Raw genomic sequence first — 21,007 nt, 5'->3', positions numbered from 1 at the left:
ATGATATCTTTGTATAAGTTTCTCATGTAGGAGTCATAACAAAAATCTCCATATGATTGGAAGAGATAACCAATCAGAGGAGTATTTAATTAATAACAAGGTTAAGGATCTCCTAAGTCAAACTAAAGCCCATCCCAATGGAGGAAAGACTTAATTTTTGAGTGCTTTTTCCAAGGACAACACAACTGAATCTAGTTGTCATCAATCATAGAAATAATGTCCTATTCTCGCTCTTTTTGGAATATAATTTTTTTTTTGTCTTTTCCATATTTAGAAAGCCTGAAAAAGGATAAAATAATGCCTATAGTACAATGGAAAGAATGAGTGTCCAAATATAGATGCACTAGTTCCTCGGAGGGGAACATTCCTATGCTCAATGAAGGGTGATGACTAGTCAATGAAACTCAAAGGAATGCTATTTCCATGAGTGAAAATGCATCAAGTTGCAGAGGCTAGGTGATTGAAAGGTTGATTTCACAAAATACTTGGTCAAAGGATGGTTTAAATAGGAGTCCAAGTGCAGTCGGCTTAAGGACAAAAGGTACAAATGGTCAACATGCAATGCAATAGTACAACTCAATACAAAGGAGCCTTTAGGGTATAAATCCATAAAAATGATGAAGAAGTAAGAGAATTAGTCTTCAATGCATAATTCATTACGGGACTAAAGAGGACTCCCAAGCCTAAGAACAAAATTTCAGCATGGGTGCCATGTGACAACAAGTTACTATATATGACACCCATGATAAGATAGGCTTTACTACACAAGTCATGACAAATATGTAATTCAACACACAATTCCCATCAAGCCAAATCAGAAGCCATTGAGACAGAAGTTGATAGGAATCAATCCCAAGTTGTTGCTTTCTATTGAGAAAGAGGTGAACTGATTATTCAAAGCTGGTATAATTGTCCCAATCAAAATTTTTCATAGGATTTAGAACCTAGTTCTGGTACGAAAGAAGACTGGAGAAACCATATTGTGTATCGATTTCGAGAACCCAGGTGTCTTTGAAGGACAATTACCCAATTCCAAAGATGGATCATATCCTATAGGGAGTAGTTGGATCATTTCATATGTCACTACTCAATGGGTATTTAGGTTATAATCAGATCCTGGTGAATGAAAAGGATCAAGACAAAACTACATTTACAACACCTTGGGTAGCTTTTAATTATGCTAAAATGCCATTCGGTTTGAAGAATGTTGGATCCACATTTCAGCGTGTAGTGGACATCGCTTTTTCCAATGAAAAAGATGTATTTCTAGTTGTATATTTAGATGATTTGACAGTGTTTTCAGGTTGTGACGATGAGCATCTTCACCATTTAAAGATTGTCTTTTAGAGGTGTAAGAAGTTCGGGATATCTCTTAATCCCAAGAAAAGTCTCTTTGGATGAAGGAAACTTTCTTGGTCACATTATCTCAAAAGAGGGCATTCACATTGATCCTTCAAGTGTGGAGGCAATACAACAAATAGATTTTCCTAGGAACAAAAAGGAGATACAAGATTTTAATGGTAAGATGAATTTATTACGTAGATTTGTGCCCAATCTAGCCGAGCATTTAAGGAAAATAACTAACATGTTAAAAAAGTATAGCATGGTAAAATGGACGGAGGATGCCATGAAGTCATTTAATGTGGTAAAATATGCTCTATCTATAGCCCCAGTATTGATTAGTCCCAATTATACTCAATATTTCATCATATTTTCATTTGCATTGGAGCATATCGTTGCTACAGTATTGATGCAAAAGAGAGATCAGTTGGAAAGGCCCATTGCCTTTTTCAGTAGGACCATTAGAGATGCTACCTTGTGGTACAACATAATTGAAAAACAGGCTCTTTCTCTTGTCAAAACTTTGAAGGATTTCAGAGTGTATATTTTGCACTCACACATCATAGCATACATTCCTAATGCAGAAATAAAGGATGTGCTGATCCAAATTGATATAGAAGGAAGGCGAGGAAAATGGATTGCAGCAATGTTGGAATACGATTTGGAGATTAAGCCTACAAATCTGTTCAAAGGACAAGGCTTGGTGAGGTTAATGGTAGAATCAAATCTACATGCTTTAGATATAAATATCATCCCAACCATGTCAGAAGATGAAGAAGAAGGCTCTTTGATTAAAGTGTCTCAAATGTTTCTTCAGTCGCCATGGTACTTAGGCATAGTGTATGTACTTCAACACCTTTCACCACCTCCAAGGATGACAAAGAACAAAGGTAGATCACTCAAACTCAAAGCTACTAAAGTTTGCATTCTAAATTATGCTCTTTATTGGAAATATCCGAGAGGTGTGCTACTTAATTGTCTTATAGAAGATGAGGCTCAACAGGTGATGTATGACTTTCATAAAGGTGATTGTGGTGGTCACTTGTTTTGGAAGACAATGGAAAAATAAGTTTTGAGAGCAGGTTAATATTGGCCAACTTTATTTTTAGATGTTTACAAAACAGTCATGAGTTATCATGAATGTCAAGTCTTTCAAGGGAAAAGAAAACTACTGCCTATTCCTCTGAAACTTGTTGAAGTCAATGTGCCATTTCAGTAGTGGGGGCTCAATTTCATTGGGGAAATCCATCCAACATTGTCGGCATAGCACAAATGGATCCTAACAGCAACTGACTACTTTACCAAGTGGATTGAAGTAATTCCAACCAGACAAGCCATAGATACAGTAATCATCAATTTTTTAGAATCAAATATTTTATCTCGTTTAGGTTGTCCTAGTAAACTAATCACAGATAATGAAACCGCATTCAAATAAAAGAGGATGATTGAATTTTGGAGCAAGTATAACATTACTTCAGGTCATTCTATAGCCTATTACCCACAGGGTAATGGTTTGGCTGAATCATCAAATAATTATTTGGTAAACATCATCAAGAAGATGCTGGAAAAAAATAAGAAAAGTTGGCACTAGAAGTTAGTTAATGCCTTGTGGGTTGATAGAGTGAGCCAGAAGAAATCCATAGGTATGTCTCCATTTGAATTAGTTTATGGCATTAATACAATTTTTCCAACATCTCTTGCATTACCGGTTATGAGACTATTACAGGAGGCTGGCAGTGAAGAGGATGGCTTTCGGTGAAGAATCAATTAGATGATTAATTTGCAGCAAACAAGGGATGAATTTTTCTAAAACACTTTCATATTGCAGGAAAGGATAAAGAAGACATGTGATCAGAAAACCATACCAGACAAATTCCAGCTAGAGGATGTAGTTTTGTAGAGGGATGCTCGGAATGAGGACAAAGGAAAGCACGGGAAGTTTGAAAACTTAAGGAAAGGACCCTATAAGGTTGCAGCATACAGAGGACAAAGTGCCTTCTTGCTCAAGGAGATGGATGGTTAGGATTGTTTAGGAGGGCTAGTAAACGGTAGGCTCCCGAAGCATTACTACTTTTGAGGTGATTTCTGAAATCATGACATGACCATTGTATATACTATTTTCCATTTCATTGCAAGATCTCCATGTACACAGTCATTTTAGCTTAGGGACCGAGGTGAAGGCTATAACATTGAATGATTTGTGTAAGGTTTGTGTGTTTAATTCAGTTTCTAGTCGTAGTTTGAGTCATGAGTCAATTTCCATTTACATAGTGTCAATTTTCAGTTTTTGAAGAAGTTGACTCCATTGCCCAATGGATAAGGCTATTAGGTCTATCGTATTCGTGGCACCTCCACAGAGCTACCATCCTCGTTGGAGCCAATGTTAGTGTCAGTGTCTTCACACTACCATTAGTGATCAAAATTTTCTCTTTTGCATTTCATAGTAGGAGTCCCATATTGATGAGTCATTCCATTAGGTCATGGATTCACTGATGGTAGGGTTTACATCTAGTTTTTATACTCATAATTTGTACTTGTTGATCCTATTTCATATTTCAGTCATGGTTCATGATTTATTCTACAATTTATCTTATTAGGTCTTAAGTTTTGGTGTCTTAGGTTTTAGGGTTTTATTATGGTCAAAACTAGTTATTTCATGCCAATAATGGTCAGCAAGGATATGAGGAGACTAATAATGATTGTTAAAATCATAATTTATTAGCTGAGAGCTGAATGTAGTTCTCCCCTCAAAACTTGTTTTGAGGTGAAAACAGGGTATTATTGTTTTTTATCTTTCTTCGTGATGTAATTTTATTTTTTCTATATGTAATATTTTCTACCAATCTCCTCATAAGCTTGTGATGTTGCCAGGAATCCACCATTGCAAAAATCAAAGTGATCTCAAGCATTAGTCCATTTGCAAGAAAAAGAGAAATACACTTGAAAAAAATAGAGCATTGAAAAGGACAAAAGACATTACAAAATGGGTTTCCAAAAAGAAAAAATTAAAAGGGATCATATATAAACTCTTCCTTTCCTATTCTCAATGCCATTGTGTTATTGAGAAAATTCAAAGAGCCAAGGAGAGGAAAAACATGATTTCTAAGTGTCATTAAGTGAAAAAGAGGAAAACGCTGCATTTCTGGCAGTTTTGGACTATCATTTTGCTCCTGTAGATGGAATTGTGCCCCTAGATTGGCGTTGTGCTCCTAGCAGTCTCACATAATGCAAAATAACACCAACGCTATGCTCTTGTAGCTTGAACTGCGCTTTGACCAGCAATGCCCAAAAGCATTCCCAACACCCAAAATTCATCAAATTTTCTTCAATTTTTCCTTTAGAAAGTAAGTAACGTCATTCCTTTTTTTTCTTAGTGTGCACATATGAAGATTTTCATGTTTTTTCATCCTCAAAATCAAACCCTAATGTCTATGGTAAAACCCTAGTTGGCCTACCATTCATTTCATAAACTTTAACCCTTATTCCATCACTGCTATCACACTCTATTACCCTCTTATTACTCCCCAAACCCCCTTCTGTGGAGCGATAAAAAGGTGTCTTGTGAACTCCTAATTACCTTCACATTAATTATCAACCCAGGGACGACTTTTTGTTTCAAGAGTGTACTCTGTCTGAGGCGACTATTTACTTAAGAGTAATGTTTTGCAGTATAGTGCTTAAAACCCAAAAGTAAATGAATGCTTGAAACAAAATCTAATTGGAACAACAAGAAACTAAATCATTCATTCAAACAACCATCAATCGAGGATATAGTAGCAATAACTCATTCCTCTAGAAATTGATGCAAAAGGAATTAGAGTATGGATCATGGATCTGGGAGCATAATAGCGTCTGTTGCGTCTCACGACAACCTTGATCCTCCTCCCACACCAAACCAATAAATGCAAGTAAAAAGGAATGGCAAAAAGCAACATGAAACGAAATGGACAGCAATAAATGAAACAACAATTAAAAGAAATAAATCTCGCGAGTTAGAACTGAACTCTCATTCCGCAATCAAATAACAATCAGCAAAAGCAATTCCAACGATCTTTAATTTACAAGAAGATATTTAGAAATGAATTATGGAACAACAGTTCATTATAAAACAGGAACGACAATCATATATACATTCAACACACTAAGATAGTAATCTGAGATGATAACTATGGTTCCAAATACAACATTACTTCCGGATTCCAATAATCATAACTTCAAATAAATCTCATGATGGTAATGTTCAATACAAAAGCTCTGTAACAGAAATACCTGATTCAGTCTGATACCATGCAATCAATTCTGGAAAAGATTTAATAATATAATGCAGAATCGCCACAAGGATTTTGGAAAGGAACATTAATGATAACATAGCATTCGTGCATCAGATTACTGAACAATAAAGATAAGCAAACGACGCATAAAACAAAATAATATACTATACAGTAGTAGCAGCATACTCCGCAAGAGGCTGGGCCCTTAGCCGCCAGCAGATGCTGCGGGGTCACTTCAGAATGAGAAAATTGAACAGCACTCCCAAATCATTTATTAATCATCCAATTGTGGAATCATTACAATAGCAAAGCTTAAGAATTATAGCATGAATAATCCACCATTGTTGTCCATCATTTCTCATTCCACGAATCCATCATCACGTCCCCTCCTCTCTGATCTTTGTTCTCATTTAAATAGAGAAAGATCAGAGAGAATAGATAATTACAACATGATTTGTTTTACAAATTTGGGTTGATTCTAACCATATGATCAACAAGAAAATATATTTCCCTTCATCTCTTCAACAAAAGCAAGACGAATTTGGGTTTGCAGCTGAGATTTGGAGGACGGCCGCAACTGCAAATCTGAGAAAATTGTGCTCAAAGAACCCTGTGTTTCTCCATGTACAAGCCGAATTTGGGCAAACCATTCTTCACTAAAGTTAATTGGGCCCGTTCTGGACAAAACCCATGTTCCTGATTTTCCAAATTCGTCTTCATTTGCTCAGAATCGCAACCACAAAACTGTCACTCCTTAAACCAACGAATTTTTGAGTTGGCAGATTTAAAATCAAATCTTCAATCTGGAAGTTACCTTGGAGGCTAAAAATGGTGAATAATGTTACAACCAACTTATTAGAACTATCATTGGTAAAATAATGCATAATAATCAATTTATTAGAAATAAAGGAGAATAAATAATGTAAGAGCATAAATCATCATAAAATGGATTTATATAATAAATTATAATAAATGACATGATGAAGAATGGTAGAAATGGGTGGAATAAACGTTCACAAGTGACAATAACAATGGCATATTAACGACCCAACATACCCCCACACTCAATATGTTGCATGTCCTCATGCAACGAAAACTGAATATATTGCATGTCCTCATGCATCCTAAAGACAAAAGCTATGTGTTAACCAAGCAATAAAAATTTGAGAATAAATGAATGCTTCCTTAATTAATGAATATTCAATTTTAGCAATCTCGATGAAGGCATAACAATTAAGTTGAAGCAAAATGTAATATAAATAACAACAACCTTTATTAACCATTTTCCCAAAAACTACACCCAACTTTTGTTGAAATTTGGCAAGTATATTTATAATATATGAATGCCTTTATGATCCAAAAATCGGATTGTTTTGATGCACAGATCATGAGATATAAACAAAATAGCTATAGGTGAGAGTGCATGATTTCCGAAATTTTATGAATCAATATTTCTTGAAATTGTGTGGATTTGTATTAATGATACGTATGTGTTTTCCAAAAATTACAAGAATTGAGTTCATAGTTTTAAAAATATGGGAAATCAATTTCTGCACTGTGTAAAAATGAAATTGTATGCCTTAGATAAGGAAGAAAGTAGAAAACATCCATCATGCATAGCAATTCCTCCCCCTCTCTGAAAAATTAGCATGTCCGCATGTGATGCTCTAAAACAAAGAGAGGTGGTTGCTACCAGCTGTTGAATTCTATGCTTGGTGTAAAACAACATGGAATAAGGGAGGTGTTGAGAGTGAATAAGAATAGCAATGGATGATAAAGAATATGAATGGCGTGGTCATAAGAAAGAAATTAATGAAAGGAACACTCCCCCACATGCGAAAATGACATGTTGTTGAAAAAGGGGAAGTGGTAAAGATGTGGAATGAAGGATGACAAATAATGCCCAGAATGGATTTTCATTAGATTCCCCTAAATTTATAATAAATTAGAAAACTATGCAATTTTACCTCAAGTTTTACCTCCAAAAATGACATATATGGACTGACAGTTGTTGAAGCTGATGTAGGAAAAGTTGGTGCTGAAAGTGATGCAAAAAGGTAGAATCCAGGGAAGCACATCATGTCTGAATAATTGTTCACGTTCGCGAGCTGCTACTGTGAAGTGCAATAGTGTGGTCATGCTATGAATAGAATTCTGCCCATACTTGTTGTTCTCCTGTAAACAAAGCAATATTTTGCATACAATGTTCTTGAATCCATAGTGTTAGCTTTGAATAGCAACAGATAAAATGCATGCAAAATTTCAATGAGAAAAACTAATATGTTGTCAAATCAACAAGGTATGGAAAAGTGTAGTAATCATATCGCATGCAATTCCATAATGCATACATTCCCCCCCTCCAATTGGAAAATGGGTTCCATAACCATAAAGCATATGAAAGGGGTGGTGTTGATGGCAAGGCAAGGGAGTGAACAATATATCAGTAAGGGAGGCAGAGTACACTTATCAATGATAGGACGGTGAAAGTTATGGTTATTTTGAGAGCAAAGTGTGTAAAGATAGTTATGAATAAGATATAGGACACTTTGGAGTGATGATAGTTTATGCAAAACGAAAAAGGACAACAATATGCTAAAAAGATGCTTTGCTGATGGTATTATAGCTGAAAATGATGTGATTGATCATAAAGCAATTTCTCATGCATAAAGGTTCAAACAGGGAAAAAGTTAAGGAAATAACTTCTCTGATAAAAAGAAAATAAGAAAAGGGTATCATAATAATAATTGACGAAAAGATATAACTTCAATACCATAAGCAGAGCCGCTGCTGCCAGCAGGTGTCCATAGCCTCGACAGGGGTGCTTTTTAACCCATATGAGCCAAGATCCTCAATTTATAAATGAAGAGTTTTAGTGTTGTTCTACAGAAGAGATCAGTGTGCTAGCGTGGTAACCAGATAACCACACTGCCAGTCACTAGGAGGTAGCAAAAGTGATCAGGCCGGTTCGTGATGAGACCTCCTGTTCCAAGGATAATTTGGCTATCCAATGGATCATAACCCTAGTGTGGTGGCCATAATGGGAATGTCACTTTGTTACAGCCTTATGAACATGGTAGGTTGGCTCGTAATGAGACCCCCTATCCTCCATCTGCGAACAAAATTTTGTTATTATTACACAATTTTATGATAAAAAGAGAGAGGCTCAGTACTCCTTAAGAGCAGGGATGGCGGAAGAAGTTGAAGATGTCAATAGAAAAAAATATACCCATAATCTCATTTATGACAGACAAAGAAGATTATAACCAGGGATGATGGAACCAGCATGGTATTAAGATGATCAATCAATATCATGTTCAACAGAAAACAATGCAGTAAAGTAGTATATAAATAATTGTGTCTCTTTTAAAAAAAATCTATCATCAAGGAGTTGTCTTGTTAAAGGTCATAACGTGAATGATATTAACTTGCTTCAATAGAATCCATAATTCTTGTCCTCATAAAAGTAGTGTACTTCATGCCATGAAAGAGAATCAGGAAAATGTTGTTGAGATGAACTATGAATAATCCCACAAGAGAAAGGAAGGGTTGCTCTCAAAAATACTCTCAAAGTGTTGTTTTTTTTTTTTTTTGAATGAACAGCAAAAACACTCAAAAAGAAAGTGGTGCGTTGTGTAGGGAACAAAAAAAGAAAATGCATACCAAAAAAATAAAAAATACACTCAAAAACGCGAAACTGTTGTTCCTTTGGAAAAAGGAACAGCAAAAACACGCACTGCTGTTCCTTTTGAAAAAAGGAACAGCAAAAACACGCACTGTCGTTCCTTTTGAAAAAAGGAACAGCAAAAACTCAAACTGATGTTCCTTTTGAAAAAGGAACAACAAGAACATGCACTTCTGTTCCTTTTGGAAAAAGGGAACAACAAAAACCCAAACTGTTGTTCCTTTTGAAAAATGAACAGCAAAAACACGCACTGCTGTTCCTTTTGAAAAAAAGGAACAGCAAAAACCCAAATTGTTGTTCCTTTTGAAAAAGGAACAGCAAAAACCCAAACTTCCGTTCCTTTTGAAAAAGGAACAGTAAAAACACAAACTGCTATTCCTTTTGAAAAAGGAACAGCAAAAACACACCAAATGCTGTTCCTTTTGAAAAAGGAACAGCAAAAACACACACTGTTGTTCCTTTTGAAAGAAAGGAACAGCAAAAACTCAAACTGTTGTTCCTTTTGAAAAAGGAACAGCAAAAACATGCACTGTTGTTCCTTTTGAAAAAAGGAACAGCAAAAAACTCAAACTGCTGTTCCTTTTGAAAAAAGGAACAGCAAAAACACGCACTGCTGTTCCTTTTGAAAAAAAGGAACAACAAAAACTCGCACTGCTGTTCCTTTTGAAAAAAAGGAACAACAAAAAACTCAAACTGTTGTTCCTTTTGAAAACGGAACAGCAAAAACATGCACTATTGTTCCTTTTGAAAAAAAGGAACAGCAAAAAACTCAAACTGCTGCTCCTTTTAAAAAAGGAACAGCAAAAACACGAACTGTTGTTCTTTTTGAAAAAGGAACAGCAAAAACACACCAAATGTTGTTCCTTTTGAAAAAGGAACAGCAAAAACACACACCAAATGCTGTTCCTTTTGAAAAAGGAACAGCAAAAACACACCCAACGTGAAAGTGCAAAAGTGCTGTTCCATTTCGAAAAAGAACGGCAAAATACACAACCATAAAATGCAAACACGCAAAGAATGAATTAGTTGTTCTCTGCATTGATGTTGTTTGAATGAAGCAACACTTGAAACAAAAAATATAAAAGAAATTAGAAAAGAAACAACATGTTATTAAAAAAACAATATGTAAATTAAGTTACAACAGCTATGATATTATGTAAAAAAAAATGATCTTTTTGAGAAATGTTTTGGTAGCAGTGACAAGACATGAATCTTGAAATTGAAATCAATTCTTCATTTGTTCTATTATGAATCCGTTGGGTAATGATTTGGATAAAATTCCTTTGTTTTATAAAAATTTCTTTGAAAAATCACTCGTCCATAGGTTGACCTTCTTTATTTTCCCAAGACCTGTAAAAAACGAGTATCTACCTGCAATAAAACATTAAATCATGGAGAAAGAGAGGTGCGCGGGCTCCCCTAATCCAAGAATTATGTAAAAAACTAACAATTAGTTACTCTGTAGAACAAATCCTTGGAGAAAATAACAAAGTAAAGTTTATTTGTTACCTGCAGGAGAGCAGTGGTCGACCATACTAACCAGCAGTGTTTTAATCACAACTTCTTTTTTTTTTGTCCAAATTGAGTGATTCCAAATCCAAATGAGAGCTAATTCAAAGGTGTATTTCCAATAGAAACAGATTTTAAAAACTCAATGATATGATATGTCAAATGTGTTTAGAACAACCTGCATAATAGAGTCATTTTCGATTACCCGGCTTAGACCAATAGTTGATATTTCAAGCGTAACTTTTTCGTTTGATGTCGGATTTGAATGATTCAAACTGTAAATGAAAATAGATTCATTTATTGATCTCCAATAGAAACAGGTTTTGAATACAAGAAGAATTGATAGGTCAAACACTGTAAGGAACAGCCAGAAAGACATAGTTTTAAGAGTGCTGATTTACGATAGACAGTCAGTATTGTGATCATAACTTCCCCATACGATATCTAAAATGAGTGATTCCAATTGAATTGTAAACTATATTCATAGGGGAATCTACCATAGAAGCATATTTTAAAAATTCATTCATTTAGGCCTCCAAAAACTGACTGTCCCAACTCTGTTCCTGAGCTGCCCGCTAGACATCCGGTCAATGTTTTGGTTCTAACTTTTTCGTTTCAAATCCAAATTGAGTGATTCAAATTGGGTTAGAAAGTAGACATCAAGGGATACCTAGGGTAGAAATATGTTTTAAAAATATTCACTTTTGGTCCCTCAAAAAATGACTGTCACGACTGTTTTTCCAGAAAGTTCATCAAGCCCGCAAGCCAAAAAAATGAAATTCAAGTATTTTTTCAAATTGGTGATAAAAATGAAAAGCAGTGTTTGTAGAACTTATTATTTCCATTGTAAATCATCTACATACACAAATTATAAAAAAATTATCACCGACGTTGATTTCGATAGCATGTTGCAACAAAAACAACTAGTTTTACAAAAGAACAAAATGCACTTATTTATGTCCTTATTTTATTTTATTTTATTTTTTACTAACCTACTTTGATTGAATGATGAATATGACTACGTGTATGAGTACTTCCAGTGAAGCCATTTTCGAAATACGGCTTCACGTATGCACATACCCAAATTTGAAAAATGCATATTAATGAAAATTAGGGTATGAGAAGCCATCTTCCCTTGAAAAAATGATATCAAAAATTGTTGAAGCATGGAGTGATGTTGCAAACAAATGATTGAGTGAAACCAATCTTCAATGTATACTTTATTTTCTTGATTTCCCATATCCATCATATCATGAAGTTCTTGAGCTTTTAAAATAGCTTGTTGATGCATAGTAAAAAAAACCTCATTTTCTTCCCTAGCTTCTACAATTTTTGCATTTGAAACATTCTGAATCTCATTGTAGGTTTTCTCTAATAACACATGTGAGATAGAATGGGTGGGAAGGGTGGGTAAATTTTCCAGCTCAACATTGTAAGCATGTTGTACTGGTTTATTATGGTGAAGGTGTGGAATTAGTTGAGCAGGAAAATGTGTATGGAATGGAGCATTTTGATGATGTGGTTGATTGGGTTGTGTGAATGGTTTTGATGGGCAAGCAAGGTGTTGTGAAAGAGCTGGTGTAGAATATGGAGAATGTGCTTGTGCTACAAGATGAGGGAGAGTAGTCATGCCATCATAAGATGAACCATGCCCAACTTGTAAACAAGGTATGTGGTTATATTGAAATTGACATGGCTGCCCTAACACATTAGCATTCCATAATGGATTATGCAAGTATGACAATGGAGAAAAAGTGTTTTGAACCATACCTGTAGGTCTTGTTGCAGCTTTCTTACCTCTTTGATATGCTACTTCCATCCTAGATAAGGAAGAGTGAATATCTATGAGATGCTCCTTTCGGTCATGAGAACAAAACATTTCATCAAATTCTTCATTTTTATGAACCTGCAAAACATCCAATTTTTCATTTAGAGAGCTAATAAAATCAACTTTAAAATGTTCAAATAACACATTGATTTCAGCTCTTATGTCTCCTGTTCTTGTAGCAGATTTGGAAAACAAAGAAAAAACATCTCTAGGATTCTTACCAGCCTTGGAGATTCCTCTTGAATACCTTATGCACAACTCACAAACATCATCATATGATAACTGAAAAACATCACCTTTTCCTATCAGATTTAAAAGTTCTAAAAATTCATCTTTGATTCCTTTAAGAAGGAGTGTTTTTAAGATCTCTTTTTCCAAATGCTTATGCTTTGATTTTTGAAGGTTATAATGAAATCGATCTACATAGTCCTCCAAACTTTCATCTTCCCCTTGTATCATATAGAAAATATCTTCATTGGCTTTGCAATAGTCTTGGTACTTCTTCAAGAATATGTTCTTCATGTCCTCCCATGATTGGGTGCAATTCCCACCTAGGCTCATGAACCATCAGAGAGCTGCTCCTTTTAGAGTAAGAGGAAACACTTTCAATCTTTGATCATTAGTACAATAATCATATCCTCTACAAAGTATTTCAAACTCAAACATAAATGTATGTGGATCTTCATTTGCTAAACCATGAAAATTTGGTAAAGATGGGGGAATTATGTGCATTTGTGTCACTTCTCCTGGATCTTTGATAGGAAATTCAAATGTAGAAACGTGAGCCATTTCTTACCATAATAGAAGATGTTCTTCATGTGTTTCTTCTAGGCTCCTTCTTCAATTGTTCCTGTCAATTAGTTAGTGAAATGGGTGGTGCTTACATCACCACTTAAGTGAAATCATGTGATTCATTTTTTTTTTAAATTTCTATTTTTCCTAATAATTCACACAAAAATTCAAACATCTATTTCTACTCTAGCTTCTTTAACAGTCCTGCTGGAAAGCGGACTGGGGAGCAGGGCTTTTACATGCTCCATACGTAGGTTCTTACCTTCCGTTTTTAAGATCCAACTCTTCCCTAGCAGGTACTCATCAGATTCACACTACTCTTTAGAAATGGCTACACTCTCCCCGGCAACGGCGCCAAAATGTGGAGCGATAAAAAGGTGTCTTGTGAACTCCTAATTACCTTCACATTAATTATCAACCCAGGGACGACTTTTTGTTTCAAGAGTGTACTCTGTCTGAGGCGGCTATTTACTTAAGAGTAATGTTTTGCAGTATAGTGCTTAAAACCCAAAAGTAAATGAATGCTTGAAACAAAATCTAATTGGAACAGCAAGAAACTAAATCATTCATTCAAACAACCATCAATCGAGGATATAGTAGCAATAACTCATTCCTCTAGAAATTGATGCAAAAGGAATTAGAATATGGATCATGGATCTGGGAGCATAATAGCGTCTGCTGTGTCTCACGACAGCCTTGATCCTCCTCCCACACCAAACCAATAAATGCAAGTAAAAAGGAATGGCAAAAAACAACATGAAATGAAATGGACAGCAATAAATGAAACATCAATTAAAAGAACTAAATCTCGCGAGTTAGAACTGAACTCTCATTCCGCAATCAAATAACAATCGGCAAAAGCAATTCCAACGATCTTTACTTTACAAGCAGATATTTACAAATGAATTATGGAACAACAGTTCATTATAAAACAGGAACGACAATCATATATACATTCAACACACTAAGATAGTAATCTGAGATGATAACTATGGTTCCAAATACAACATTACTTCCGGATTCCAATAATCATAACTTCAAATAAATCTCATGATGGTAATGTTCAATACAAAAGCTCTGTAACAGAAATACCCGATTCAGTCTGATACCATGCAATCAATTCTGGAAAAGATTTAATAATATAATGCAGAATCGCCACAAGGATTTCGGAAAGGAACATTAATGAATTAATGATAACATAGCATTCGTGCATCAGATTACTGAACAATAAAGATAAGAAAACCACGCATAAAACAAAAGAATATATTATACAGTAGTAGCAGCATACTCCGCAAGAGGCTGGGCCCTTAGCCGCCAGCAGATGCTGCGGGGTCACTTCAGAATGAGAAAATTGAACAGCACTCCCAAATCATTTATTAATCAGCCAATTGTGGAATCATTACAATAGCAAAGCTTAAGAATTACAGCATGAATAATCCACCATTGTTGTCCATCATTTCTCATTCCCCGAATCCATCATCACGTCCCCTCCTCTCTGATCTTTGTTCTCATTTAAATAGAGAAAGATCAGAGAGCATAGATAATTACAACATGATTTGTTTTACAAATTTGGGTTGATTCTAACCAGATGATCAACAAGAAAATATATTTCCCTTCATCTCTTCAAAAAAAGCAAGACGAATTTGGGTTTGCAGCTGAGATTTGGAAAACGGCCGCAACTGCAAATCTGAGAAAATTGTGCTCAAAGAACCCTGCGTTTCTCCCTGTACAAGCCGAATGTGAGCAAACCGTTCTTCACTAAAGTTAATTGGGCCCGTTATGGACAAAACCCATGTTCCTGATTTTCCAAATTCATCTTCATTTGCTCAGAATCTCAACCGCACAACTGTCACTCCTTAAACCCGCGAATGTCTGAGTTGGCAGATTTAAAATCAAATCTTCAATCTGGAAGTTACCTTGGAGGCTAAAAATGGTGAATAATGTTACAACCAACTTATTAGAACTATCATTGGTAAAATAATGCATAATAATCAATTTATTAGAAATAAAGGAGAATAAATAATGTAAGAGCATAAATCATCATAAAATGGATTTATATAATAAATTATAATAAATGACATGATGAAGAATGGTAGAAATGGGTGGAATAAACGTTCACAAGTGACAATAACAATGGCATATTAACGACCCAACACCTTCCACATACAATTTTCCCACACCTTCATTTCCACCCATTCCTCCAAGTCATTTCCCATACCCCCATCCATACATTACCATTGTGAAAACTAAGGGAAACATGGACAGAGATAGTGATCAAGAATATGAGGAATTATTGAGTGAGTCTTATATGGAGAGGCACGGGAAATTGAGGAATCCCCATAAAGGAGGAAAAATCATCAGAGAGGAGTTCACTAGTTTGAGGGAGTTTTAGGCTTTCCCACTTGCAGTTTCTTGTTTCAGACATCAAGCATGTTTTGAATTTTGTGAAACGGTGGAAAGAGTTCAGTTTCACCATGAGTTGGACAGACTTTTTGTGACTCATCTACATAACAATGACGTGAGACTTTCTAGAGTAACCTTTGCAATACCACCAGTTGTCATTTCAGAGGCCACTAGAATCCCTAATGTTGGTGAAAAATGGCACGGGTTCATGATCTTGATGAGGATTACTATGAACCTTACATCAAGCCTCAATACAAAAACCAGGTGAAGAGGCTTTTCCCCTTAAAATTTTTGGAGAACAGGTACGTTCCTTTGATGAAGATTATCATCAAGTATTTCACTTATGAAGGTAGATTTTCTCAGTTATATGGTTACCATATCAGACTCCTCATGCACTTCACCAGGGTATGATTGATAAATCTCCCTTATTTCTTGTTTAGAAATATTGATAAGATAGCTCACATTGTGCAGATGAAACCATACCCTCAACAATTGAACATCTACCATTATTCTTTGATCAAAACCATTGTTCTTCATCATCTCAGTCTTCTTAACATTCCTTGGGAGACTTTTATTGATCATGAGATGTTAAAAGGTCCACGGATCCCTTCACCAGTGCATCAAGAAAGAGATGGGCCTTGTAGCCATGGAGGAACAAGGGAAGAGGCCAAGGAAACTAAAACTGTTGAGGTTCCAATGTATTTAACATATCAGAGAGGCACAAGGAGACCTTTTGCAGCAGCTAGGCAAGTGTTTTCTCCATAAGGTGTGGAAGGGGCCTTGCCTTTGTCATCAGGCCGCAGGAAAATGTTATCTCCACAATGTGTGGAAGGGGGTTTTCCTTCTAATTCAGTAAAACAGGTACACATTGAGAAGTTGAGGAAAGTCAAGGAAAAATTGTAGGAAGAGGATCTTGGTGATGAAGAAGAAAAAGATTTTGACTTGGTTGAGTATGAGTAGCCACAACAACACTTTACTCATCATGGAGGTGGCATCATTGACTTGGAGGCTCAAGATGAAAAATCCCTCAAAGACATCATCATTCAAGAGAGGTAATCTCAAATACATGTTTTGGTGGACAATTTGGAGAGAGCGAAGTTCATCATCAAATATCTAGAACAGGAAAAAAACAATTGAGTGACAAGCAAGTCCTCATATAGCTGCAAATGATCAAAGCAAACAGGAAAAGGGCTAAAGAGGTTAATGTCCCATTGATCCCTATTGAGCGAGAGATTGAGAATGATAGGGAAACATGGCTTGGGAGGCTCAACATACATCTTGAAGGACTTATTGAGGAGACTAATAGGGAAAAGAAGATGCTCTGACACATGGCTTACCAATATTTGACCCGTAACAAAATCTGTAACAGGAGGATTAGAAAATTAAAGGCAATGCTAAGGAGAGATTTGAAAGGAAAAAGGAAGAAAGATAGGTTGATAATGTTGGCTAAAGCCTCCCTAGCCCATCAAAGCAGCTAATGGTGGTGTCCCATGCTGAATTTGGGAAAAATTTGGAAAGTTTTTTCATTTTTTAAAATTTTGTTTCAACACAGGAATTTTTCCCAGATGAAACTATGCTTGTGCTTGGAGAATTAGATGGAGAAAATACTTGCATATTTGGATTCAGAAGGATGAGGACATGCAGGTTGTAATTTTTTAGAAGTTTTGGAGCAAATCTGGGTCACCAAAAGGTCCAAAACTTACCAAACAATGACCTCTCTGGCTCCTTTTGGACACATAGAAGCAGTCTTGGGAGATTCAATTTTTGAGGAAACAAATGACCTCCAAATTCAAATATTCTAGGTGTTCTAGAAACTATACCTGAAGACCTTTCCAATGAGATATCATGGGCTCAATTTGGCTAAGGGGAAGCCCTCCAAAAGTGTGCTGAAAGTGGTACTGCACTTTTGACCATTTTGCTTAGAAAATCAAAATTTCGCTTATTTTGACTGGAATCTGATTTCTCTCTCATGGTTATTTTTATTGATTTAATTTACGACATGGTATGTAATTTTAATGGTAAAATAGTGTTAGAGGGTAGATTCATTAGTTAGAGGTGGTTTTGGAGCAAATGAATCAGTTTCCCTACTTATAGAGGCAAGTTGTTTGATTGCCTATATTCTTGGTTCTTGTTTGGAAATGGTTGAAACCAGCCCTCTTCTCATGGACTGGAACCCTAATGGTCAAGATGAGTGGTTTTTTTTTTCTATACTGTGTATTTTTTTTCTCATTTGCAAGGGTTGGACACACTTGGATGCTCTGAACTATATTGTACATCATTGTAAGCAGTTTGGCAAGGAAATTAATAGGAGTTGCAGCGATTTTTATGGGATAGCTGTGGTATGGTGTTTTTGCATAGTTTCTTCTTTTGCTATCCATTGTTTACATGATTTATGGATGCCATTATCTACTCCACTGCTTCTGATTGAATGATATCAAGATAGATAGGTAGAATTCATTGTTTGCAATGCTCTACCTCTCGAAATCTTTTAGTATTGTATGTTTTCTATTGTTTGAGAAGGATACCTGAGTGCTACATGCCCTCCTCATCTCCTCACCAATGTTAGACACCTCAAATCACTTAATTTCAAGTGCTAAAGCCTATACCTACCATTCCTCGTAGAACACTCTGCATTATGACCTAATTTCCAAGACCTGAACTTCCCAACTCCATCTGATCTAGCAAAAAACCAACAAATTCAATAAAAAAAATTCGAGCTACTATACCTAGCCTAAAATCTTTACCTAATCCAGTCATACTGACTGAGATTCATCAGGATAGAGCCCTCTCCCGACCTGGTAGGGCTAGCTACCAGGTTAGGCTTGGTTTGTGGTTACCCTAGAATTGCCTTCCTTCATCCTAAGGTAAATCTAGGCTCTAACACCTAGCTTCACTTATAGTGGCTGAAGCATCATCTCCAACATGACTAGCAGAGGTTGGTGATGATTGGATAGAACCAGTCATCTTCTTCATCTCCCTCTTTCTCTTATTTTTAGATCTCTTATTACAAGAGGGAAGAGAAAGAGCAATCCTAAACTTGTCTTTTATAGAAGATGAACAATTAACACCCATTTGATGCCCTTCAAATAAAGCATTCATCTTAGAAGCTTCAAGAACATCAGGAATAATTGGAGTGGACCACAACCAAACTAGTAGTCCAACATTCAATCCAGGAATATTCAAAGTAGCCATCAAGGGGTACCAATGTTTCCAAAGACAGGAAAAGTACAAGGATCCATTTTTCGAAGGGTATCTTTGTTGGTATCCACGGGAATATTAGCCATATATAACTTATTTATAGATTCTTCCCTTTGCGGAATGTACAAATGACTTTCCAAGGAAGAGAGATGCATAATCAAAACCTTTTCATTTAAGGAGGAAACTCCACAACTTTCAACAAATAGATAAAATCCCTTTCAAGATTAGCGGAGTCGTAGGTCAGTCACCCAGAATCTAAGGTCCAAAAGTGACAATAAAAGCCCACCTAAATAAAACTAAATACAAAGAGAAAAGAGAACTCGACTTTAAAGTCCCTAAAGATACAACCAATCAACCAACTTCCAAGAATTTCCACCATGGGTGATGAGGATCAGACACAAAAATATAAGAGAGTGAAGCAAGGGACCTTTTGAAGATAGGTTGGGATAATAACTATCCAAGCCTACCAACAAAGCTAACAAAAATAGTTACACTGACCTCCATAGAAAATCCTTTTCTGGTTCAAGCACCCAAGCTTCGCAAGGGTAACCTCTAGAAGTACTAATGAACGTGATGCAATGTTTGCCTTGGGTGCCACGAGATTCCTCTCTGCAGCCTCCTATGTGATCCCTAGGAATAGCAACTAAGGGCACCAAGTCTTATCGAAATCTCGATGGAACAATCTCGGGGCAAGATCCAACAATTAGGAGAGATCTCTCTTCCTTGTCTTCACTCTCCCTCGTGTTTGAATTCGAGTCATGGAGCTTTCCCAGTCTTTATAACGACACAGGATTTCTCTTTATTCTACATCTATGTTTGATAGTTGGAGTGGCCTTGGAGAATTAACTCTCCAGTCACCTATTCCAAGTCCCTAAAGAACTTAAACTTGTTGGTGTAGTAAATGACAAATTAAAAAAGTTTTAGTTCTTTTTATTTAAGTGCATGATTTTAAAGGGTTGTTCTTTAGGTCATGGGGACAATGGGAGTGAAACTTATGATGTTTTGATGCAAAAGAAATCAATAGAAACTTACCTATATGAAAACGCAGTTATTGTCTTCGATGAAAACGGATTTCTATAAAGTTCTATGAATAAAATTGTACAAGAAAATTTTTCCTTTTTATAGAAAACACACTCCACACACTCAAAATTTAACAAAAGTTCTAAAATGCCTATAGTTCAAATGATATTAATGCAAACTATAATGATGATGCATGGATAATCATACAAGAAGCAAATGTGTTCCTTCACAATATCAATAGGAAAATTTGAATATAAAGAGGGAACAAATCAAAAGACAAACATCCCTCAAAAACCAAGAAAAACCAATTGAAGAAGTTCACAATTGCTCAAACAAAAAAATCAAAAGAAACCAAAGACAAAACTTGAAAAGAAAGAGAAAGACAAAATCTACGTTTTTTTGTCTTTTTCTTTTTAAAAAACTAAAAAAAAAAATTGAGGTCACAAAATACTACGAAACTTCAAAGATCAAGAAGAAAGCGTAAAGAGTCCCTGAAATTTGCAAGTGATGCAACTCATTAATAAAATGAAACTTGAAATAGGAAAGGACTACAAACTTGCATTAACTAATCTGAAAACTAGTATAAAAGAATTAGAAAACCAACAAAATGTGAAGAAAGACTTGCAAGATTGCCAAATAGACACTAAAAAACCATGAAAACCAAAATAGGTCAACCATAAAGGAAAGAAAAGAAAACAAATTTGAAATTTGGGTTATAAATGAAACATAAACCAATTTCTTGTTCTAGAGAGCCAAAACAACCAAGAACTTCTAGTAGAAGCCTTGAACGCAAAACACAAACTGAAACCTTACTCAAAAAGTAATCCCAAGTCAACTAGGTTTCTCACCGTGAAGAAGATTGAAAATCGAAAACTTGCAAGACGTAAAGCTCTAGTTATAGTGAATCACCAGAAGATAGCGAAATTCACCAGACAATAAACTTAACTGGGCAAGATATTTTGA

The sequence above is a fragment of the Pinus tabuliformis genome, chromosome 9 (assembly GCF_031772625.1).
Source record: "Pinus tabuliformis cultivar Carrire ecotype Pingquan chromosome 9, CPIR1, whole genome shotgun sequence".
NCBI lineage: Eukaryota > Viridiplantae > Streptophyta > Pinopsida > Pinales > Pinaceae > Pinus > Pinus tabuliformis.
Note: the sequence above shows the minus strand (reverse complement) of the source record.